Consider the following 26319-nt stretch of genomic DNA (forward strand, 5'->3'; position numbering starts at 1 on the left):
ACATATGCATTTGCAGTCAAAGGAGACAGCATTCCTCTGTATACACGTGTGCATGTATATACTTATGTACATCAGCGCATGTGTGTGTACGTGTGGGGAGGCGAGCAAGCTGCCGCGTGAAGCCAGCAGTCAGAAGGGATGGCAGGGGTGGCAGTCAAAGTTTCGACAGTTTGTAAGGAGGTACGAGGCACGCCCCCTGTTCCTCCGCTTCTTCTTCGGTTACGGCTGAGGGATAACATAGTGCAGCTCCGTCGTCAAGTTAGCCCGACTCGTTCTCCATTCCTTTTCAACTCCTTCACCCATTCCCTCTTCCTTTTTTTTTTATCTTCCCCTCGTTTTTCTTCAGCTCGTGCTTTGTCCTCTTAGTTTTTCGCTCGGTTCGCTCCCTATTTCTTCGTCCGTCCTTCCTTTCTTCTTCAATTCACCAGCGGCGGCTCGATTTTACACTTGTCGCGCTGCGCGTTACGCGCTCGTGTAATTAGCAGCGGCCCTTTCCAGTGTTTTAATTCGAGATCGCGAAGAAAATTTCCGTTGTTTCAACGATTCGAACAATCCACGGAATTCATTTTCGAGGATCGACACGCTCGCACGTTAAATTGAAATTTCAAAAAGGAAAGGAAAAGACAGGTGAACTCGTCGAAAGGCTTGTATTATTTTGTCATGATATTTTTCGATTTTCAGTGAAATGACACGTCTACTGGATTACAGTCGAAGTTAATATCAATTCTGGTGATATTTTATTTTCTTCAAAGTCACTGCGATCCGACTGACTGATTTTTTTATTATTTTTTCCATTGTTTGTATGTCGTGACAAAATGCACGATAAAAAAAGTCTCGATCAAATGCACGTTGAGAGTAATCTTTTGACGAGTTCATCAAAAAGAATGTTCAAACATTCGTATCGATCACAGAGACAAGTGGGATATGCGAGCCTCTGCTGCAGCGAAACAAAATACACAGCTTAAAAATGTCTGTTTAGCCTAAAAGTATTATAATGAAAGTTTTTAAAATATTTGTTTAATAATTAACTTTCATGCGTGTATAATAGGATGTATAAAGTCTGATTTTAATCTATAAGTTACTCGTAAACTATCTGTTATGCGAAAGAATAGTTCAGATAAAAATGAACGGTCTCGAAAGAGTCATAATCCGATGTAAGTATAATATAGAAGTTATATGAAGGTCACCATCACTTTTTTTAATACAACAATCGATATAACTATTTCCTACAGAATTGCAATAATAATATTCAAAATAAAAAAATCATTAGTTTAGAAGATATTTTAACATTAATTGTATAAAATCTACTATACGAGGAGAGACAGAGCTCGTATTCATACTGTCCTTGTCCTTTCGTGCACAGATTTTATAAAAAATTTTATAAAAAAATTTGTTATGACCAAGGGTATGTAACACTTATGACATGGATGTGCGGCAAATCAGGAATTTGACCATATAGAAACTCCAAACAAAGCGCCCCATAAGTTTATGTCAGTCTTAAGTGCGACGAAGTCTTCCGCACAATGGAAATCATCATGTCATAACAAGTGTGTACTCGAGGAAGTGTGTATGCAGAGCAATTTTTTTCAGAAGATGATCGTTCTCAAAAATGCTGCTCCATCTTCATGGTTGGCGGTGGAAAAATTTTGGAAACCTTCATCCACACTTTCTGATTGGTTTTGGCATATCCCCCGCTCTCAAGGCTCGATTAAAGGGAGGATTGTCAGTCAAAAAAGTTCAGTGGTCACAGTTAAATAGTTAGCAAAAGTTTACAGTTAAATAGTTAGCAAAAGTTCAAAAGTTGTCACAGTTAAATAGTCACAAAATAGTTCAATCGTAACAGTTAAACAGACACAGCGAAAAGAGTATCAATCAAAGACAATAATCAGACAGTTACAATGTTTCTACGTCAATAGTTACGATAATCATCAGTTACTCATTTACTCAGTAGTCAAATAAGTTGACAATAAATCATAGGTTTAGCAAGATCCATCATCATGTCATTCATTTCCCACATCAGTGGGTGATCCTTCGAATCCCAAGGGATATAATCCAAAGGTATACACGATGTCGTGACTGTCCTCAACAAAATTAAAGTCGAAACACCTCCTGAGACTTTCTCGACCTACATGGAATTCGGATATTCGCGGCCAGCCTTGAAACAAATCCCCACGTACACAAGGGTTCCACTGCGACCCCATCTCGCAACCGAGCGCCGTTCTTTCACCTTGTTCTCTTTATTGCTCTGTTGTTCTCCTTCTTATTCCTCCTCGAAGCGTAACCCTTTCGCTCGACGAGCTTCAGTTCCTCGACCCCCGTTCGGACCAACGAACGTTGTCACCCGTCTCCTCGGCTCGTAGTCGGTAGACTATCGTTCTTTTCGCTGGGATTTATTCGAAAGGCAAGGCATAGCCGGGGATTCTTATTCCTCGTGCGTCAGAGGATGGCTGGGTATCTTCTTCCTCTTCTTTGCGAGTCTCTCTGTGGCTTCGACGGGTGGCCTCGCCGCGTCTACTCGCTCGTAAGGGACGCGTAATGGCCGAGCGAGACGATAGGGCGAGATGAGAGAGGGAAAAACCGATTGAGAGAGAGAGAGAGAGGGAGGGAAACAGAGACGAAGAGAGAAAGAGAATCACGAGGGAGGTGTATAGAGAAGAGGGTCGAGAACGGCTGGAAATGAACAAGGCCGGAGACGCTGCGTAATGACGCGTGCAACGTCCCCGGGACGAGAAAGTAATTGGACGCTTGCCGGGGATAACTGTTCCGTCTCGGTGTGTCGCTTTGATGAATGGGGTAACCCACCGTTCGATAGTCAGCGATAGTAACCGAACGGCACCTGGGAACTTTGCTTCTGATTGATGTTTCTTTAACCAAAAGAGGCGGTGAGGTTGATACATAGTAGAGGAACTAGGATCTTCGCGTCGAACAATCTGAACGACGGCGCGATCGTATCAAAGAATACGTTTCCAGCAAACTGCGGATCAACGTTAAACAGACTTCGAATTTGCTGTATCGAACGAGAGTATGGTTTTGAAGAACGAGCTTTGGAATTGCTTCGATTCTTTCGTGGAAATAATTTACGTGTTTATTTGGTATCGTGGGAATGCTGTGCAAGTGATTGAAAACGATTATAGTAGTCAAAACGATTATACAATCTCCGGTAGGCGGGCAAACGAGCATAAGTTAAAATTGTTAGTTTTGCAGAAAGGCATTTTTGATTTTAAAATCGTTGGATTTAAGTTCGTGGAGGTTACAAATACACGTCTCGTTTCATTGTATGATACTATTATTTCAAAATTATTATAAAATACTATACTAATTTGTGCTTTGATCGAAATTCGATTTATATTCTTTCACCACCTCGTCAAAGATACAATAGTTAAATTAATCTCTTATAAGAATTAAGATGTTAATCTTCGTCCCAATATTTTTTTTTATTCAAACTTTTACCCAAAACGAGGGTATCAATTCATGGGGAAAATATCCTAGAGTGCCATTTAAGGAGCAACGCGACGTACCGTTTCAATGAAAAATCGCACCGTACGGTGATAGGGTTTCTTAAACAATGCGAAATTTTCCTGTACAATCCGAGCAACGTAGGATGTTTGTTCCGTGAGAAACAGGTTTCACAGGCAGGTCCGACCGTTAACTCGGCTTAGACACGGAAGTTCTCCTGGTAGCTATCATTCTCCCCTAGGTTCTGGGTCCCCGATGTCGGATTAAAAAGTTGCTTATTTGCAAATGGAATTTTCGCGTCTTCGGTATTGCATTTACCGGGAATATATTCCGTTGTGAAGTTATAGGGAGTCCCGGGGCAAAAAGCCGGCTTTCTCGGATCCGCTGAATTTCATTATTTAAGTTACGTGTACGGGTACAAGTGTTTGAATAATGCATTCGGCTCGATATACACGAAAGCCGCATTTAGAGACCGCCCTAATATAGACGTTCGCGACACCGTCAACTCAACATCTTTATACTATGTCGGCCTTTTCTGATAATCGAACGTTAATCGATAATTGATACTAATTGTGAGATGATCCGTTCGACAGTTATTTGATATTCTTGTGCTCCACGACGAAATTCACTTAAGATTTGTATGACACGTTCTCGAGATCTTCTATACGATTTTAATTAGACACTGTCTATTTACTTACTTAGTCAAGTCGAGTTGTCTTTCGCGTGTATTGTTTTGTTTTAATTCTCAGGTTTTTATAATTTCTTTATATTCTATCCGTGTCATATGTTCTCACTTTTTTCGTCTATAAGTTACCAAACGTTTGCGTATTTTAAAATACGATTCGCTCGCATAATTTTGTTGTTTAGTTTTATTATATTTGTAGCATTATTTTGACACGAAATTGATAAATATATGTACATACATAATTTAAATAAATGTTATCTACTGACGAATAAAACAGTTAGTTTATGGGAGAAGAAAACCAAGTGAAAAATTAATACCTGATTGTGCAAACTTTAAAAAAAAGAACAATAATTCAACATTCTAATTTAGAAAACATGGCCTTCACAATTGTGAACAATCAAGTATAAATCGTAATCAAATCTTGGATTTATTAAAAGTCTCTTATTACTTTTTCCCATTGTTTACTCATTATCTACTTATTACTTTTATCTACTGTTTCTCTTACACTTTCTGTCTTGTAATTGTCACCATAACTCGTTAATTTATGTCTTTTATGTACATATATTACATCATGTGCACAAAAATGAGTCTTACGCCTGTTCAATGAATTGAATAAATGCTATTTACTGAATTAAATTTTTGTCACGCTTGAAGTTGCTGGATACGTTCAGTGGATAAACGGCAGCGTTCGACATTTAAGTTTCTTTTAATATCGTTCGGGGGGAGGGAGAGGGAGAGGGAGAGGGGGAAGAAAAATTGCAAACGAGGTTCTTGAATTCCCACCGGGGCCGAATGGAAAGGAAAAGCCAATCGATGTCTCTCATTAAGGATAAAGCTATCCCGTAGCATCTCGCGACTCGCAACGAGCACTTGTATCGAAAATCTCCAAGTGGATACGCCAAGACTTTGATCTTGTTTCGCGGCGAGTTGCTCCCTTTCGTTCGATCACTATTTTCGCTTTCTCCCTCTGGTTCGCAGGACTTATTAAGCTCCGTGTATACACCTGTAATCTTGACGGACGTCTTTGATCTTGTAATAATCGAAACTTCCGAGACGAATTCAATTCTTGCTCCCCACTTTCTCTCTCTCTCTCTCTCTCTCTCTCTTGATTTCGTCCTCAACCGAGGAACGGGATTTACCTCGTCGAACGAACATGCTTTGCTGAAATTCGTCTTCGCGAACGCGACGAGAAGCACGTTGCCGCGAATCGAGCGAAATTAAACTGCATTTGGCCCGACGCCGTGTCAAACGAGCAACTTTTTATTCACCGAACGTTCAACGAGTGTTGAAACCTCTCCCTGCTACCCGACCTCTCCCCTTTCGCTGACACAGAACCGCAATTTTCTACCCTTTTACGGGATATTTAATATTTTCGTTTAATAATGTTCCGCGTATTTGAGATTTCGCTCGCGTCATCGATAGTAGATGGAAATTGGAAAATGTCATCAAGCTGCTTGATATGCGCGTATTTTCTCAGTTCATTTTCCTTTCATTTTCTTGGTGTTTATTCGCTGTTAGATTGGTTTTCAAACATGGAAGTTTTTTAATTAGATGCAGGGGAGAGTTTCTTTTTATTAAGTATGAGGGAGAGTTTTTTTTAAATACGTATAGAGGTTGCGCGATATAAAGACCTGCTGAAGTAAGTTTCTTTTTTTTATCATATCCTGAATTATAGTTGGCAAGAATTACAACTTTAAAAACGTGTTTGTAGTATGAATGGAGTTTGACGATAGGAAGGTAATATTACTTTTGTGAAATTTAATCAGAAAAATTGATAACTTGCAAAGATGAAGAGATGGTAATTTGTAGGAAACGAAACAATTGCTATTCGATACCTGTCAATTGTTAAAATAGTACACTTTTAACTGTGAATAATTGACGACGTTGATAAAGAGACATTTAATTGTTACGATGAAAGATTTTTGTTTAAATTTTATTTTTGCAAACATCGAAAGAATAAAATAATGAATTTCTTTCTGATTTATCTGCCCAATTTTTTCTGCCTCGGAATTTTGGAAATATTTTCTGCAGAGACAGATGGAAGAACGATTAGACGATCATATTGTAATTTAATTTCGGTTTCCAAAGAGATTGAATTTTCAAATGGAACAAATCATTAATATCCGATAGATAATGTATTGGATAATACTATACGACAAACAAAACTTTTTAGATCATGGTGTGTATTTACATATACAAAAAAAATTGCAAGACTATGCTTTATATTACAATTAATAGACTATGTATACCATGTTAGAATAAAATGAACATTCGTTTCATTAAATTACCATTTATTATAAAATTGTATTATAAACAATGCAAGAAATACTTTTTATATTCTAGTGCCAATTCTTAAATTTTATCAGCCATGAAATCTACTAAATTTTCAATGATATTAAATTCAAATAATATTAATATTCTTTAGGCTTCTTTAAATCATTCTTTGGAACAGTAAATGTTCATTTTTTATTCTGATACGGTATTGCAAATCATTACGGTATTACAAAACCATTTATATCCATGTTCGAGAAACGAAAGATTAGTTTAAAAAAAAAAAAATAACGTTTAGTATTTCCGAAAAATTGGGAAAGAAACATGTTACACAAAATTATGACATTTACCAATAAATTATATTTTTCCAATAAAGTGCTAGTATCGAATAAGAGAAACGAAAATTAGCTTTGATTCTCTGAATATCATTTACGCACGTAATCTCCGAAACGAATAATGCTACAATGCAATATGATCGTGGCGCATGTAAGGCACGTGCATTATATGTTCAAAATCGCGACTTCTGAACGCTACAAATACGTTTAACGTCGGTCTGTCTGGGGAAATTCCAATTTCAAGTAAACGAGTGCACAAGGAGGAGCCAAGGTCTGACCAACGTTCGATCCCTAGAATCGGAAAGACCGATCCCCGGGAAGATGTGTTCCGGGCGATTACTCTTCCGAATAAGTATTTCGTGTTCGAAAGGTGGGCGGTGCCGTTGCTGGCAAGCAACGTAGATGCATAAAGTTGCGCCTGTCTGTGGCAACGATTCTAAATTATCGCGAGGCAGGGACGTAAAAATCTCCGTATTCGTATACTGGCTTGTGCTTCCTCCTTCCCTCGTTCGTGCCATCGAAATTCCTTGGCAGATTTCGAGCAATAAGACCCGGAAAAATACCCCACGGTGAAACGTGCGCGGGAAAATATACGAGTTGTTGGCTGGAAATAATCTGCCGCGGTAGAGAGACAAAAAAGGAACAGAACAACGTAGGAATCGCCGAGTCGATTTTATCACCGGGCATCGATTAATCAGACTCGATACGAAAACGTTTCGTATTAACCGTAGCAGCAGAGAACCTGCGAGGACGGCGTTGCATAAGAATTTTAAAGGCAGGAATTTACGGGACACGGAAATTGCTCGTTTCCCGATATTTTCATTTCCAATGATATTTATGCTTCCGCCGCGAGTATGTTCGATGCGGCTGTGCGTCGTTCGTCCAATCAGCAGACGAGATTATTCACGCATCCAGTTAACTTATTAAGGATCAAGTTATAAAATAAATGCATGAAATGTCGTTTAAATGTAACGTTATTGACAGGTACGGAAAATATATTACAGCGACAGATACTGTACGGGTAAAATAAATCATTGATACACTCCTTTTTCCAGGAAGAATTTCCGCGCTTTAAAAGGCAGTAGTTTATCACGGTGCAGACATCGATTTCTTTGAACATAGTGAAATCGTAAAATTCAAATGAAGTAACGGCAAAAGCTTGATTAAACTTTAAACGGACGGCTTAAAGCGGTTTGAATTTGACGAGAAAATAAATCTATTAAATTTATTAAGATCTATTAAATTTTGTCGTATTATTTTAACTGTATGTACAGTGATTACAAAATATATTTGCACTCTGCTGCATTTAAATTACTAATTCAATAGAACTTGTCTTTTTCAAATCAATATTTCTCAAATAATTTACTGCTCAAACGTTATGTCACCAAAATATAATGTCTGAGAGATGAGTTTCTAGTTACCAACAGACATTTTCTTCTGATGATATAATTTTTGAAAGATAGAGATACAGGGCTGTATAAATTTCGAATGTTTAATTTTTTTAATACAAAAAGGAAAACTACTGAAAACTTAATTTCATTATTCGAAGTTGAATCTACCATTTAGACAGAATTATTTAAAAAGATTTCTAACAGTATCATTCCAAGAATTTTTCTCCTCTGAAATTGATAATTCTCATGAATTTAAATAATGAAACGAATCGTTCGCCAGGAGAGTCGTTGAAACTATATGGGAATTGATTAATTTTTTATAGAACAGTACTGCGTGGCAGTCGAAAGAAAATTGGAAGCTGGAAAGCTTATTTCCTCTGAGTTTTTTAACATGATGATCTTACAAAAATTTTGTTACATCTTTCAATTGGAAATTGTTTACTGACTTTGTTCAACTACAATGCTCTTCAAGTAGTAAAAACGAATAATAATAAAAACGAATTTTCTGAAATAATTGAAACGATCACAATTAAAAAGTAAAATAATATATTGATTTATGTAATGTGGTATAGCAAGTGGTAGAGAAACTTATATAAATACACGATATTGTGAACAAAAATGCGACATCTGCGTGCTATTGAAGTCTCGTCTGAGAAAGCGACATTTCATACTTTTAAGACAACAAAGGCATCATCAACGTGCCACCGAACCCGCTGAGAAAAGAAAAAGAAAGAGCTTGAACCCATTTTGATAGAAAGTAATTAAAATAAGTAGAAACAGGGATGGATTAGAGCGAGGCAAAAGGGGTTGGTTTTAATAACGGCCGAGTTGCTTTAATGCAGGCCGTCTTTCGATTCCGCTGATTCCGTCGATCCGCCGGTTCTTCCCCGGAGCCTCGTCCCATATATAACCTAGTAAAATTCAAGCTCGCGTCGGGTCGATTGAAATTCACTCCGTCATCGCCAACTTACCTTGATTAAAGCGAGCCAGAAACTTCTCCTTTTTCTCGGTCTCGGTACACTCTATCAGCCGCCACGACCACGGCCACGAATAATAACAGGCGAGCGTTTCGTATCATCTGAGCGATCGCCGCCAGAGCCGATAATTCCTCGTTTCGCGTTCCCGCCGCGATAGCGATCCGATTACGATACACGCAGCAACATCGGCGGCTAACCAGTGCCTCGCGAAAATGAAACACCCTGTACCAGTGGTTCGTTCTTAACACTAGAACTAGCAAACTGGTGAAATTTATAATTTTTGTTAGACACTTTATGGACGTAAAACGTTGTATTTTTAAGGGTTTAAATGATTTTTCGTAAAGTATACAAATAAAAGTCTGTACAGGTCCATTGTATTATAAAGTTTCCCTATTTTTTGGATTTCAATGTTTCTGATGAACATTTTATGCCTTAATCGGCGGTAGTTCTAGTGTTAACTTTCGCGAAGTCGCGGAACGCTGTAAACTCCGAAGGCTATGAATTTCGAGCCACAAATTTTTGTAACTCGATCTTACAACCTGGTTTTGCAAATAAGACTGATTTATAATGTTTCAAGACATTTGAAGTTAATCAAGAAGTTTTTTCATACTTTGTTTAAATTCCAAACGTGTGTTTTTTTATTAAATTTTAGCAGAGTTAGCTGTAAAAGTAAGCATGCATGTATCTTTTGTGAAAAAATATACCGGTGTTAAGTTATTACGGATGTTACAGCTAACAGCGAGGAAAGAAAGCAATGATTTAATTTATATATAATTGAAATAATTCCTTCTCAAAATTTCTTAACGCGACACTTGAGTTCTTCCTCGATTTCTGTGAATTTCAGTAATATTATGTTGTTTAAATTCCAAATGTGTCTTTTTTTTAAATTTTAGCAGAGTTAACTGTAAAAGTAAGCATGCATGTATCTTTTGTGAAAAAATATATCGGTGTTAAGTTATTACGGATGTTACAGGTAACAGCAATATTTAATTTATAATTGAAATAACTTTTTCTTAAAATTTCTTCAAATCAATCTTAACGCGACACTTGTGTTCATTCTCGATTTCTGTGAATTTCAGTAATATTAGATAGTATAATTATCCTCAATTAGTAAATATTTGGCGGTTCTTGTAAAGGTCGTTGAAGTTTGTCATACCAAGATAATTGACAGATAAAGGAAGAGAGAAATGCTAATATTTCGCGAAACATCGGTTAAGAATCGCTGCTCTATGAAGGACCACCATGTAGATTCGTATGTGCACAAAAACACGCGAAACGCGATACGTTTATACACGTAGACACGTCTATACACGTGAATATGTGCGTGTGCATAAAACCCTGATCCGTTCCCTGGAGGCTTCTTCGGGGTGCTAGACGGTGGTTGGGAAAATCCAATCGCTTCCCGACGATATACGTCTTTGTAACTCGATAAATCGCCCGAGCAACGCGGAGAGGGAAGAGATAGTCTTTGGAAGGAAATTTCGGCGTCCAATAGAAATGACGGAGGATGCAGAAGGGAATGAATGGTAAAACTAGAGCCAAATTTGGAAATTTTGTCTTTCTCTTCGGGGTTCTGACGTGTTTGTTCGGGGTTTGTTGTTGGTAGACGAGCTACGATAATTTCGTATATTCCTGAGAAACTTTCGTCTCTTTTGATTTTTATAATTTTAAAGTTTGGAAGATATATGTAATAAGCAAGGGAATAAGTAAATAATTTAAGAATATAAATAAAGAAATTTGAAATTTATGGTACAAACGAGATCTAGAAGATAGTATGGATCGAAATAATCAAGGAGCCTTCATTTTTGACAAAAAATTGAAAATCAATCTGGTACGTGTGCATTTAATTGACAACGTTGTAAATTTCATTATAGATCGTTACTGTACAGAAATCATAGAACTTAAGAAGTACATAATTGTTACAGCTTACGAATATACACAACGAATGTACTTTGTGAGCGTACTAATAAATTAATGATTTTAATTTCAATCAGATTTAGTTTCGTATTAAGGTCTAAATTTAAGAATTCGTCATCAGTTGAACAATCAGTATTTTTAACAAACGACAATTTTTCGTTTTCTATAAATTCAAACTCTTTAGAAATTGAATATATTGATATACTTGTATCGTACATTTCGATACGCGTGTAGCCGTGTACGAAAAACATATATTAAATGCACTTGTAAAAGGAATCTCTACTCGTTTATACCAGATTAAAAATCACGTATAAAAAACAGAAACATGCTTCGTCCAGTCGAAAAATTCCTGAAGTTACACGTCAAGGTACTGATGCTTGTAGGAAATTTTTCGCTTGAAAACGAGGAGAGCCACGAGATATATACCAGCTTCGATCCGAACGGAACTCGCGTTCAACGGAAGCTGTGATTCACACGAAATTACTGGAACGTTTCACCTCGTGCAATCAGATTCGTTTCCCATTTTCACCGCGCCGCGAAATTATACTCGGGGCGAACGTGAAACTCTCTTCCTCTCTCCTTTTCTTACGCTTCCCTCTCCCGAGGTGTGTTTCTTAATAAATCTTTCTCGTAAATTTTTTTTCACCCGAACTTCGACGAGTCTAACAATCACGCGACATCTATTGGCTCGTTAATACTGCAACTAGGAATGATCATTAGTTGTTGACGTGGATCGATAATTAATTATCACGATAATGAGAAAAAATGGATACGATAACCAGGGAATGTTTACACTGGAGGAACGCGAATATTCGTTATTCGCTGATTGGTCGGCAATCATAGATAGATCGGTCATTAAGTTATCCTCTCCTCGTATAATACAAATAGATCGAATGCGAGTCAACCGGGTCATCCAAATATTTACAACCAATTTAGTACTCAATGAAGCGTTCGCGAAAAGCCAAACGAGCCCCGGATGGGGGTAGTTTTTCGCGGTAGAGGAAATTAGGGATTTGCCCGTGTCGTTCCTTAAATAAGAGACAGACTTTAAAGCTTCATTCACACTAAAAGTCATATTACGATTAATCAAAGTCTAGGATTTTAGACACTATTGTCACGATCTCTTCCGTTCTTCTTTGATCACTCGTTCTTCAACAGCGTTTTAATAAAAATTTTGGATGAAAAGTACATTCCGCTACGAGCGAAAAGACAATAAGTAATCTTAGTTCCTCCTTTATTTCGGTCCACAATTTTATTTTGCGAGACGAGTCACATTATTTTTTTGAAATCGTTCACTGTAATTTCATACAAATGTTCTTCTTAGCTATCCATTATCCACCGTTCTCAGTTAAAACAATCATTGATTTGATTGAAATTAAAATCGAACGATGACTCAGAATATCGATCGTTGAAGACGTGAATAGAGATGATTTACATTCTTTTTTCTTTCGAGGTCTTTATTAAAACAGACATACACGAACGTGTAAAGCAATAAAAGAGAAATATTTCACGAATGTTCAATGCTCCCCCGGTTTTCATAGATGTATAAAAAGGTTCGAGCATTGATCGATTAATTGATTGATTAACTGTCAATACGAGCTTCAATACGATATCGTATTGGGCTTTGGCATGCGACTTGAGAGATACTCAAGCGTAATGGCATGATGTACCTAATCGATTAATCGATTGTCTATTGCTATGCGCTGAAATAAATATAGTAGAACTATAGAAATATTATTTATTTGCATCAAGTTTTAGTCAAAACCCGATTGAATTCATTTATTTGAATTTGAATTAGATGAATCGATAAATCACTAGTAGAGAGGAGAATCATTGTATAATTATTGTATCATTATATAATTATAATTATTAATATTTGTATTATCACACGAACTTCAATTACATAGATTGTTTGTTCTCCTACAAGTTTATATAAACGGAGTTTTACAAAAATCGATCGTTTATACCTCGAAGGTATAATATTAATACTTTCAGATACACGAGTATATCATAATTGAAAAATATTTATAGAAAAATATTGGAAAATTTCTTTATTGAAAAATGTTCTATATGCCGATGAAAATAATTTCAGCGGAATTTTCGTTTTGTAAGTAGACAGATTAAGCTTCGATAACATTTCTTCTTCTCTTTGAGAAATTTAATATTTTCTACGAATGCTTCTTAATCGATAAATCTCTGTTACCTCTTATTATTCAAACAAATAAGAATAAAATATACCTCGTCTCTTGATGTGTTCTCGTGTAAACGAAATTCTACTGTACAGCGGCATAACGGTACCTTTGACTGCTGGTGTGAATCAAGCTTAAATACGCCACCGGGGGTAGATCATCTGGAGGCCGGCTATCAAAAGGTTACTCTGGAGAACTAGTTCATCTTTTTCTCAGCCTATAGGGACGCGAACTGGAACGTGACTCGCGGGACAGAGCAGCGGGATGGGTAAACTTTTATTAAAAATCTAATTGGATCGGAGCTCGAGGCCTGAGGGCCATTTCGCCGGATGTTCTCCCTCGTTCTTTCTTCTTCCGGTTTGTTACGCGTCTTGATAACTACGCGTCTAAACGAGGATGCGCTCGGCCGTTTTACTCGCAACTTCGCGGAATTATCGCACCGATCGCGATGAGATTTTCATATTTTAATATCCACGTGCTTGTTTTAGTAGTTATATATCTCGTTCAAATTAATCGAGGTAGCTGAGATCGGGTAAGTTGAAAGTTCCTTGGCAGTTTGGTATTTGTTCGATGCGAAACTGATATTTACTTGACTGGGAATATCTTCTCACCTCGGTCAAGTAATTTGTAATACTTTTATCGTGTAACTATCTCTCTTACCGTTTCACTCATTCAGACGTTGCACCGATCAGCTTTATAAATTAAAAGTTACAGAAACGTGATGATTAAACAGTGGATTTTTATGCACATTTATGTTTTCGAGAGTGTAGTTGAAAAAATAGAATTTCGGTAGGAAATTGTCGGAATGTATATTTCAAGTATTTTAAATACCTCATCATATGTATCTCGTGGAATTTCATATTTTAAATTTTCTACAAGTCTCGTGTACAATATAATTAAAAAGAGAAACAATTTTCCAAAGTAAAATCAGTAAATAAATTGCAAGTTTATATTAAAGAGCCGAATTAATTTCCACACCTAATAATAAACAATGGAATCGATCAATTGTTTAGCACCTGAGAGCCTCATTCTTCACTTAAAATCACGTTACTTGGATCCAAACTTCCAACTGATTTATCTAAAACGAAGCTTAAATCCTCCCCTTTCTCTCTTCTCTTTTTTTTTCTGTTTGATGTACAACTGGCAGTTCGATCATTTAATGTTAGGTCGTAAACAAGGTAAGAAAAGGCCATTTTTACGGGTACCGTACACTCGGTGATATATTCGCATTCGCCGGTGCGCTCATTCCCAGAAACCGCGCGTTCGAAAATTAACGGGCACGTATGTCAAACGGATATCCTGTCCGCGTAACGCGCCAGCGACTGTAATTGAGGATTTAAACGTTGTTTGTGTCAGGTGCGAATGAAACATACCCAGTGTCGGACTTTTCTGTTTCTGGCCCAATTAGTTGGGGTGCCGTAGGCCATGCGCGCCCCGAATCATTCCCGCGGTTGTTTGTTAAGCGTTTCGCGGTCCGTGTTACAGCTATATCCTGTTTCGCGGACGAAATAACGCGAACGATTATTCGGCAAGCGTGCATCAACCTTCGTGCTACGTGATCGTCTGAATCGAATTTCCTTCAATTCGCTATCAATAGTACGATAGTACGATTGTCGTCGAACGTTCCGACGTAGCGTTGCATCGCGTTGCAGTCTTAACTCAACAACGGTGAGCGAATGCAACATTTCATTTTTAATGTTTCTACTGTTTTTCTTGACATTGTAGTTATGGAAATTCGTTTCACATCTTTTTCATCATTATTTCTTCTAGATGAAGTCTACATGTTGTGTTAAATGTTTCTGAGATTATGACAAACTATTATCTAGTTTAGAGTCTTTGACAAGTCTAAATTTTTATTAAGCTATTGCGTAGATAGCTTAGAGTCTTCGACCACTCTAAATTTTTATTAAACTATTACCTAGATAGCTTAGAGTCTTTGACCACTCTAAATTTTTATTGAACTATTGCCTAGATAACTTAGAGTCTTCGAATACTCTAAATTTTTATTAAACTATTGTTTAGATAGTTTAGAGACTTTGACTACTCTAAATTTTTATTAAACTATTGTCTAGATAGCTTAGAATCTTCGACCACTCTAAATTTTTATTAAACTATTGCTTAGATAGCTTAGAGTCTTTGACCACTCTAAATTTTTATTAAGCTATTGCATAGATAGCTTAGAGCCTTCGACCACTTTAAATTTTTATTAAACTATTGCATAGATAGCTTAGAGTCTTTGATCACTCTAAATTTTTATTGAACTATTGCATAGATAGCTTAGAGTCTTCGACCACTCTAAATTTTTATTAAGCTATTGCATAGATAGCTTAGAGCCTTTGACCACTCTAAATTTTTATTAAGCTATTGCCCAGATAGCTTAGAATCTTCGACCACTCTAAATTTTTATTAAACTATTGCTTAGATAGCTTAGAATCTTCGACCACTCTAAATTTTTATTAAACTATTGCTTAGATAGCTTAGAGTCTTTGACCACTCTAAATTTTTATTAAGCTATTGCCTAGATAGCTTAGAGTCTTTGACCACTCTAAATTTTGATTAAGCTATTGCATCGATAGCTTAGAACCTTCGACCACTTTAAATTTTTATTAAACTATTGCATAGATAGCTTAAAGTTTTTGACCACTCTAAATTTTTATTGAACTATTGTATAGATAGCTTAGAGTCTTTGATCACTCTAAATTTTTATTAAACTATTGCATAGATAGCTTAGAGTCTTCGACCACTCTAAATTTTTATTAAGCTATTGCCCAGATAGCTTAGAATCTTCGACCACTTTAAATTTTTATTAAACTATTGCTTAGATAGCTTAGAATCTTCGACCACTTTAAATTTTTATTGAACTATTGCATAGATAGCTTAAAGTTTTTGACCACTCTAAATTTTTATTGAACTATTGTATAGATAGCTTAGAGTCTTTGATCACTCTAAATTTTTATTAAGCTATTGCATAGATAGCTTAGAGTCTTTGACCACTCTAAATTTTTATTAAGCTATTGCCTAGATAGCTTAGAGTTTTTGACCATTCTAAATTTTTATTGAACTATTACATAGATAGCTTAGAGTCTTTGACTACTTCAAATTTTTATTAAGCTATTGCATAGATAGCTTAGAATCTTTGACCACTCTAAATTTTTATTAAGCTATTGCATAGATAGCTTAGAGTCTTTGACCATTCCAAATTTTTATTAAGCTATTGCATAGATAGCTTAGAGCCTTCGACCACTTTAAATTTTTATTGAACTATTGCATAGATAGCTTAAAGTTTTTGACCACTCTAAATTTTTATTGAACTATTGTATAGATAGCTTAGAGTCTTTGATCACTCTAAATTTTTATTAAACTATTGCATAGATAGCTTAGAATCTTTGACCACTCTAAATTTTTATTAAGCTATTGCATAGATAGCTTAGAGTCTTTGACCATTCCAAATTTTTATTAAGCTATTGCATAGATAGCTTAGAGCCTTCGACCACTTTAAATTTTTATTGAACTATTGCATAGATAGCTTAAAGTTTTTGACCACTCTAAATTTTTATTGAACTATTGTATAGATAGCTTAGAGTCTTTGATCACTCTAAATTTTTATTAAGCTATTGCATAGATAGCTTAGAGTCTTTGACCACTCTAAATTTTTATTAAGCTATTGCCTAGATAGCTTAGAGTTTTTGACCATTCTAAATTTTTATTGAACTATTACATAGATAGCTTAGAGTCTTTGACTACTTCAAATTTTTATTAAGCTATTGCATAGATAGCTTAGAATCTTTGACCACTCTAAATTTTTATTAAGCTATTGCATAGATAGCTTAGAGTCTTTGACCACTCTAAATTTTTATTAAGCTATTGCATAGATAGCTTAGAGCCTTCGTCCACTTTAAATTTTTATTAAACTATTGCTTAGATAGCTTAGAATCTTCGACCACTTTAAATTTTTATTGAACTATTGCATAGATAGCTTAAAGTTTTTGACCACTCTAAATTTTTATTGAACTATTGTATAGATAGCTTAGAGTCTTTGATCACTCTAAATTTTTATTAAACTATTGCATAGATAGCTTAGAATCTTTGACCACTCTAAATTTTTATTAAGCTATTGCATAGATAGCTTAGAGTCTTTGACCACTCTAAATTTTTATTAAGCTATTGCATAGATAGCTTAGAGCCTTCGTCCACTTTAAATTTTTATTGAACTATTGCATAGATAGCTTAGAGTCTTTGACCACTCTAAATTTTTATCATTATACGAGTTTTTAGTAAAGTTGGAAGGTTCGAACGCGATTTAAAAGTTCAAGTAAATATAGTGGCATATTGTATTGTATATAGTTTGTATTCTTATTTGTCTATTGCACATACTTTTTCTTTTCATTTTTCGTCTCATAAATAATATAGGGTAAATAACATATTTTTATAGATCCAATTATGTGATTTTTGTAATGGATACTTACAATATCAGTGCAGAAATACACATCATGAAATGCAATAATTCTATGATTCTCAGAATGGTGAAATACTCAATAGTAACAAATAATAACATACTGTGCATAACAACAATAAATTATTACTTTATAATAATTTAGTAATAAAATAAATATGTAAATTATGAATTTGCTTAAATGATTAAGAGTAATTCTTCATATTAGCTGCAAATACACTATTTATAATAGCCACAATAAGCCTGATGGATACTCGATTCAGACAGCTAAGTCTTAATAACTAAGGTACCGACGACCGAGTTTGAAGGATTCGCTTAGCCGAATGTTGACCGAGTGACTACCGAATTGACTTGTCCCTAAAAACTGAACTTGAATTACTGGCCACAAAAGTGGTCATTGAAATTTAGCTTGACTCTGGATGATCAGTCACTAAACTCGTGATCTCCTTAGAATCCTCTTACATATTTTGGTTTACTCCTTCCAAAAGACTTTGAGAAATCATGGAGCGTAGGACATGTCAAGATCAATCAGGAAGTATGAGGTTTTCAGAATTTCTCATTCACCACGTATGAGAGTGGCTCTCGTGGGGTGGCAGGTCTGAAAAACGATTCCATCATCTTCTGGAAACCGTCCCGTTGCCTGCACGATACCTCCGGTCACGCGCGTGTTTATGACATGGCAATTGCTATTGTGCGAAAAATCCCTCGCGCTAGAAGCTAATTGAGATATATGGGACGCCCAGTTGGAAATTTTCTAAGTGCTCTACACTTGAGAGCTGCAAAAAATTTCCTAATTGAGTCTGGAGGACGTCCATGTTATAAGCACGTCCACGTACCATTGGTCTTAACAGATATTATTATAATAAATATATCGAAATGCTGTAACAAATACAATGTCGTATGGTAACTAATGGTGGAATACGTTAGAGATGAAATCACACGGAGTCTCGAGTCATCATGGTTTCGCGGTGTAATTGCGTGGCGATTTGCAACGGGATCCGAAATTTATGGTTTATAATTTAGAAGGTTGCGCCGCGAGAATCCTGAATAATGCGTCTGAAGATAGGTGTATGTACGTGCGCAAGTTCGGTTACGTTGGCTAATTGGTCGCTAGAGAGGGTGAACGGTGGGCTTCTCGGTTCGCCGCGATAACGTTACAACGTTGGAAAGTAAGTTGGTAAGGTGTCGGGGAATGTGGTGCTGATGTCAGAATAGTGGCGAGCAAGGTGGTGGTCGTGGCAGAATGGCGATGGCCCGACGACGGGGCCCTGAAATCGTAAAGTAACTTCGACGGAATCTACGAGGGGACGAAAATTACTTTTCGCGCGAGCTTTCCGCCTCAAATTTCATCGCAGAACGTCTGATATAATGTTTCAACGATAAAACGACGGAATTATAGCAGGATTTCTGTGGATCATTTTGTTCAGTGATGATGGAATAGAATTACACCATTGTGCCATACCAAACGTCTGCTTATTAAGCATCTCATTATCCTATTCACCCGCTTTAGATTGACAGGACTGCTCGTTATTTCATTGATCTGACTTCTGTCTGACAAATCTATTCATTGTTTTATCGATCTGGCTGGCTATTTTGAAACGAATTTTAGCTTGTCAGTTTGATCAGAAACGTCTGCGATTTTGATATGAAAAATTTAACACGCTCGAGTTTGACGGACTTTGGTTTCTCTATTTACAACGGAATAACAAGCATATTTTGAAATCATTCTTCTTCTATGCGTCACATAATTTGCAACTTGAAGAGCAAGATGATATTGAAAAAATATGATAATTATAGCTCCAGAATAATAAATATAAACCGTGACAAAGAAAAATTATTTTGTTTAAATTGTTATGACATTTGTCTAAGCTCGGTGTTACAATGTAGTAATTTGTGTTTTTTTAATACTCTGTTAGCTTGATATTGTGAGCATATATTTTTGTCATTAAATTGTTCTTCTTTCCCGACTACGATTCTTTCTAATTTATTATTATAAAATAATTATTATTAATAATAATAATTTATTGTTAATATAAACTGTTTGTGTATTTTTATATTTGAACAGTCATGCATTTTCTATGCAATGTTAAAGCCAATTGTCAGGCAAGAAACTTTATTTTATTTTAGTTTATAATTAGAGTGATCCATTCAGATGCAATCCAAGAATCGAGTGATAAAGTTGATTAATTATATAAACACGTCTTTAGTTAACTGGATATAAAAATTGAACATTAGAGACCATAATAAACTTAGAGATAATAAAAATGTAGAATTTTAAATTATTAATTTAATTATAATTGTATCATAATTATATTATATATTTAATTCCGCCATTAATCTCAGTCGCAGAGAACATAAAATATGAAACAAAATTAAATATTCGAAATTCTTTTAATCCAAATGGATAAATTAATTATTCAACGATGCGATTTTGAAGGTAAAATAATACAACGAAAGATTTTTGACGGAATAGAACAATACGTACAAAACGTGAAAGGCTTCCAAATAAATTCACCTTTGCATCCAAGAGAATAACAACCACTTTTATTATTTCACTGTGGTACAAGAGCTTTTGATCTATTAGTTTTGAGCCCAGTTATAAATTGTAACGAACAGCAACGCAGCAAATTACCAATTCTGCAGCAGCAGAACTTCGGGGAAAATCTAACAGGGAAAATTAGTTTTTCCTCGCTGGCGAGATCGACGCTCGCGTCGGCGAATATTTTAATTGCGCGTACGCGACTGCATATTCAGCGACGCGCAACGCTGTTGCTCGGTGGTTTATTCGTAACTCGTTCCTGGTGAATTTGTAGCGGACAAAGGGCCACGGCGAGATCTCGATAACCGGAAGTCTCATTTATTACGTGCCTCTGCACCTTCCGCGTTTCTCGCCAACAGCAGCAGAAATTTTTCCACGGCCGTTCGCGAGCAACCCGCTCTGTGGCTCACCCTGTTTTCGCACCTAGTCACATCACGAATACGTTAGCGAACTCCGAGCCGAATAAACTTCCCTCTTTTTTCTTGCACGCGTCTACCTCCTTCCATGGTTTATACACGGTTAATTAGAGTGCAACGCTCGCCGCCAGGTTGTAGACAATTTTATACCCTACTCTTCTTTTTTCCCCGCTCTGTCTCTTTTCTACCTTCTACTTGGTTAATTCGTGTACCCCGAATATCATCCCTTAATTTTGTGCCCGTGCTATTTCCGCCTTCGTTACGTTGCTTCACGTTAGTTACGCTCAGCGGCAAAATTGTAAGATATATAAAATCATGAAAAGTAGAGGATTGTATTCAACCCTTGATTTAATCTGTCCTTTCGTGTCGAATTAACGTGGACGTAGAGAGGGTTACAGAATATCCTCGAATCAGACAGTTTTTTTTTAATGCAATTAACGAAAAATACTGTAGTAATTCTGTTCCAAGAATTTTCCTTGAAATTTGGAACTTGTTGGTTGAAAAGGTATATCGATTCATTTTCATTTTCCTACAACCTACGCACGATCGAAGTTATTTCACAAACTTCATATACAGGACGAGTCTCGTAACGTGACGACATCAAATAACTCATAAAATATTTGTTGAACGGAAAAATGTTTCAGATGGAAGTTGCGTGGCTTCCAGGGGGACATATAGTACTGTAACCAGCTTTATTTTGTTATTTTATTAATATATAAAGGTCACCTTCAATTTTTTCAATAGAATAGTTAATATTTCTTTCCGAATTCGGACAAAGCGTTGAACTCTACATAGAAAAAAGTATTACACCAAATGGTGTCTAAAATACATAGTTACTGAGATATTAGCAAGAATATTTTTTCGAAAAGGTTAATCTCAGTAACTATGTATTTTAGACCATATTTGGTGCAATACTTTTTTTTATGTAGAATTCAACGCTTTATCCATTTAAAAACTTGTATAACTTAAAACTGATTACAATACTATATGTCCCACTGGAAGCCATGCAACGTCTGTCATGAACAATGTTTTTCGTTCAACAAATATTTTACGAGTTGTTTGATGTCGTCTTGTACATACCAACCTAATAATATAAATACTATGTAACGCAAGTTTTATATCATTTTTGTTTCTTTTTTTTTTTCATAGAGTGTACCTTATCACGCTCGTAGAGGTAGAGGAATTAAACGCGCATTCGTGAGAAACAATCGTATTTACCGATACTCGTATAAACGCTCGGAACGCTGACGCTTGGGGCTCGGGGGCGAGTTTCACGTATTCTATGGAACGCTGGCACGAATAGGGATGGAACAAAGTAATTCAGAGCCGGTTGGTAGGACAGCTAGTACCAGCAGCCGTTTCTACACAGCGGCGGAACACGGAGGAACATCTTTCTTTCTCCGTTTGCAATTAGAATCTCCAAACCGAGTAATTCTGGCTCGCGCTGGGTGGTCCGTGGCGGATGAGTTGCGGGTGCACGAGTTTCCCCCCGTTCCTAGACGCTGGGGAAAGTCGCATCACGAGGGAGCGTGGAGCACCAGGCCTCCCCGAGTCCTTGCGATAACGTTGCAAGTCGGAAAGTAAGTTCGTAACGTGTCGGGGGAGGCCCGAGCGACAACGATCCCCGAGATATCGCGGGAATTATGATCCCCCGGAGATACGGAGTCGGCCTCAGAAATGGGGGAGGGATAGAGACGGTTCCTCGCGTAACTTTCGCGACATCTGCCTTCGGACTTTCCTGGCTAAATAATTTCGTTTCTCGATAACGCCGAGCTCGGTCCCTATCCTTCGAACTATCCTCCGATCTTTGAATCAAGGTAGTCCTGCGATCAATTACGTGCTCACTATCTTATGCACAAGTGTTCGGACGCTTCTAGATTGTTATAAAATACGATTTAATCTCAACACGTGAGTAGTTAATAGATACTGATAAGAAGAGTAAATAGAGATGGTTGAAGATGTCTGTTCGTCGTTGAAATTTGTATTTCTGATCATATGAGATTTATACAGATTTTATATGAAATATCAGCGTTTGTTGCTGATGAATATGAAACTTGAAAATGCAGAAAATTGACAGAGTTTGGCGTCGGAACAAGTAGCAAGAGTATCAAGTTTCTAATGGAATCGCATTAAGTGTTTAATAATATAATGTAGGTTAATAGAGGAGAGAGTTTGTTTGTTCGATTTATAGCTCTCTATTGTCAAGATGAGAATTTGATTTGATTTGGAAAGTCTTAGAACATGCAGGTAATATTTAGTGCCACGTCATGAACATTTTATCAAACTATCATTTATTGTAAAAAAGGTTAAGAAGTATTTTTCATATATTTAATATTCCTAGTGTTTAAATATTTTACTTTACGTATTCCTAAATTCTATTAGACACAGGAACTAAAATTTTTAATAAAATATTAAATTTCAAGTAATAGCCTTCAAACTTTTCTGACTAATTGATCACAATCTGGCAAACAACAAGTTTTATCTCCTTGTGATCAATAGTTTTTTGAAGTCAAGCAATACTAATAATCTGTATTTTATATATATTTTTTTTATATTGAATTATTTAGGGTAGTAAATCAGTTCATTTCAACATATGTTCATTTTATTCTGGTATGGTATTATAGGACATTGTAGGATATTATAATACATTAGCAATAATAGGAAGATAAATTCAGTTAATTATCGAACAGTGGATAATTTTAGCGACGTATAAAGCATATGTTGAGTTTAAATGGACCCACAGCGAAATATTTTGAGAATTTATGTTAGAATCTTATTATATTTATAAATGACGATTAAAGTTTTATTCTTGAAAGTGTAAAACGGGGAATAACGTTGTAATTTTACAAAATTGACGAAACAGATGAGTGTATAATATCATTGTAGAGAAGATATTATTCGATGCAAATTTTATTCATACATATGTGTGTCAATATCAATTTTAAACTTTCTTCCGCGCGCCGCTGCATGTCTTTATTCCTGAGGATAATAATTATATAATAATAATTGCCATTATCGGAAGATCATCAAGATTAATAAGGACGAACCTGATATCACCCAGATGAAAATTAACGGAATTTTCGGATAAGTTTCGGATAATCAAGTTCTCTGATACTCGGATAAAGATTAAAGCAAGTATCAATTTTGATATTTAAGTTATTTTCCCGAATTAGTTAATCTCCGTGCTATAAATAATAAAACAACCTATCTCTATTTCAATTCATCTTTTACTAAAATCTTGCATTTTATATTTTAGCAAGTTCTTTTAATAAAACTATCTGTCGTACGATATCGCGCGTCAATAATACCAAACGAATCCCAAACGAGGATTGTAATCAGATTCGATTTCTCCAGATATTGCACTTCATATGCATCTGTAACGGCACCCAATAGAATTACGTAGTATTATATTCGGCTGGGAAGGCACTGTCACCGAGGCGACAGCGAAATCATCGATCTTCGATTATCTCGAATTAAACGGCGCGTGAGTGCTTCTTTTTCCGACTTAACGCCAATTCTCCTCCTCCCCGAATATCTCTCTGTTTCTATTAGCAATAAATTAATTCCCTTGGCGCTATGTCTGTCCGACACCCTCTGAAACATCGTGGCCTGTCCCCGGCTGGTGGATGGACCCTGGGTGCAGCGTTGACGGAAGGGACGTCGAACGCGCTTAAAATTGATGGTTAATTCAAAACCACCGCAGGGCTGCGACTGAATTTGACCGAGGCAAATAACAGGGGGACCAGGTTGATTCGCGGCCTGCAGCTGTAAACACGAATAATGGAGAGTACCGATTGGTAAATTGTGTGCTCCGGGTCGTCGAGGCTGGTTGCGAACGCGCAACTCTCTCTCCCTCCCTCTCCCTCTCTCTCTCTCTCTCTCTCTCTCTCTCTTTCTCTCTGTGTCTCTTCCCTCTTCAACCCTTTCGTCTGTCCACCAACCCGTTCCTCTGCCCTCTGTTATTCCTCTTCGTCTCTCGTTTACCCCATCGCTGTATCTTTTTTTCCTCTGTTTTTTTGTTTCTTTTTTTTCTTTTTGTTGTTGTTGTTACTGTTCTCTGCCCAGTCTCGTTCTCCCCCCCCCCCTCTTTTTCTTTCTCTCTGTCTCTCTGTTTCTCGATTGATCTAAACTCGACGCGAGTCCACGTGGTATCTCTCCGGAAGGTAGCGGACAGAACACGCGTTTCGACGTCGAACCAGCGGACGACCACGATGTTTCTCGTCGTTCCACACCGGGGCCTGTCATCGATACGCGAGTGCCCCGTGCCTGTTTCCGGGTGAACGATAAGCGTACCGTTAAAAGCTCCCGGAGATATTTATAAAGTATCCTGCGGCATCTTTTTCCGCTCGCCGGCGATATCGAGTAGTGGATCGATCGGTATATTGCATGAATTATTTATCGAGTCCTCGGCTATTGTATCGGGCTACGGTTGTTAAAGTTGAGGATAGAAGGAAGAAAAAAATGAAAAAAGGAACAACGAACGTTCCGGCGACATTAGTGACTCGCCGCGTCGTGGTAAATGGAAACGCGAGCAAATGCTACGTGCAGGGAGTGGAAAATCGTTTCGCTTGTGTGTGTATAATCTGATGCGACCGATTTTGTTTATTTCGCTTGCGAGATTCATGTTAGATCGTTCGGTTTCGTTAGTGTTACACGTTTATTGCGTCTGTCAATCGATGCGCTCGTTGATATTCATATCAGTCAAAGGTGATATAAACTGTTTTCCAATTTTCTTTTTTCTTCCAATTTTTACTCCATTATTTAAGAAAATAATAATCGGGGCAGAAATGAACATCGAATATTCCACGAGAACGAAAACGCAATAGTTGCGTAAACATCGATCGAAATTAGGGAGTTTTAGCGAAATATAAAGAGTCGGTATTATGTACGTCAATATTTTTCGATTGTAGTTTTGCAATCGAAATCGAAGTACGGAAACACTAGTATGATATTATATCTTTGTATGAAAATTGTATCGATTCACGTATTTTTTTCTACTTTTCTACTTCGACTTTCCTATTTGATTTTTCTATTTTATCGTCATTCTTTTTCAAAAATCTTTCTATTTTTCCACTTTCTATTTTATTACAATTTTTTTTAGAAATCTAAGTAGAGATCTAAAATAACATTTTTATATAATATTTTATTAACATTTTTATATAATATTTTATATAATATTTATTTTTTAGGAATGAATTTTTAAGCAGGATTTAAAGTGAAACCGGTATTATTTTGCCTCCTATTATTCGTAACTTTTTCAATTTCCTTCTTTATCAGAATTTTTAAAAATATTTTTAAGCAGCGATTTAAAATGAAATCGATAGTATTTTGTCCGTGTAATATTAGCAAAGTTATACCAAAATCGATATACGTAATATCGAAATCGCTGTACTACTGAAATTAGAGAAATCCTCAGTATTTTACATATTGTATGTGTGTACATACGTATATATATAATACGTTCACGAGTGAGAAAGAATAATATGTTACGATGGTTGGAACATCAACTGTCAAGCGTCGTGACATCAATTGATATTGCTTCAATTTTAACAGTCGAAATGTTCCAATATATGTTGGAATATGAATTAACAAAATACAAATAAATGAAAAATTGTTTCCATTAAATGGTATTATTTGTTCATTATTGAATTATTGCAACATTATTAGTTGATTAGTTAATATACAAAAAA

At 36.3% G+C, this 26319-nt stretch overlaps 1 protein-coding gene across 1 annotated transcript in view; it reads left to right on the plus strand.

The window, feature by feature from the left end:
• The window catches only part of LOC122534712 (UDP-glucosyltransferase 2-like), a 51220-nt gene that overhangs the window by 23466 nt on the left and 1435 nt on the right, over positions 1-26319 (plus strand). The gene's annotated exons all lie outside the window — the stretch shown is intronic.

Source organism: Frieseomelitta varia, unplaced genomic scaffold (genome assembly GCF_011392965.1).
Source record: "Frieseomelitta varia isolate USP_RPSP 00005682 unplaced genomic scaffold, Fvar_1.2 scaffold_629, whole genome shotgun sequence".
NCBI classification, from domain to species: Eukaryota; Metazoa; Arthropoda; class Insecta; order Hymenoptera; family Apidae; genus Frieseomelitta; species Frieseomelitta varia.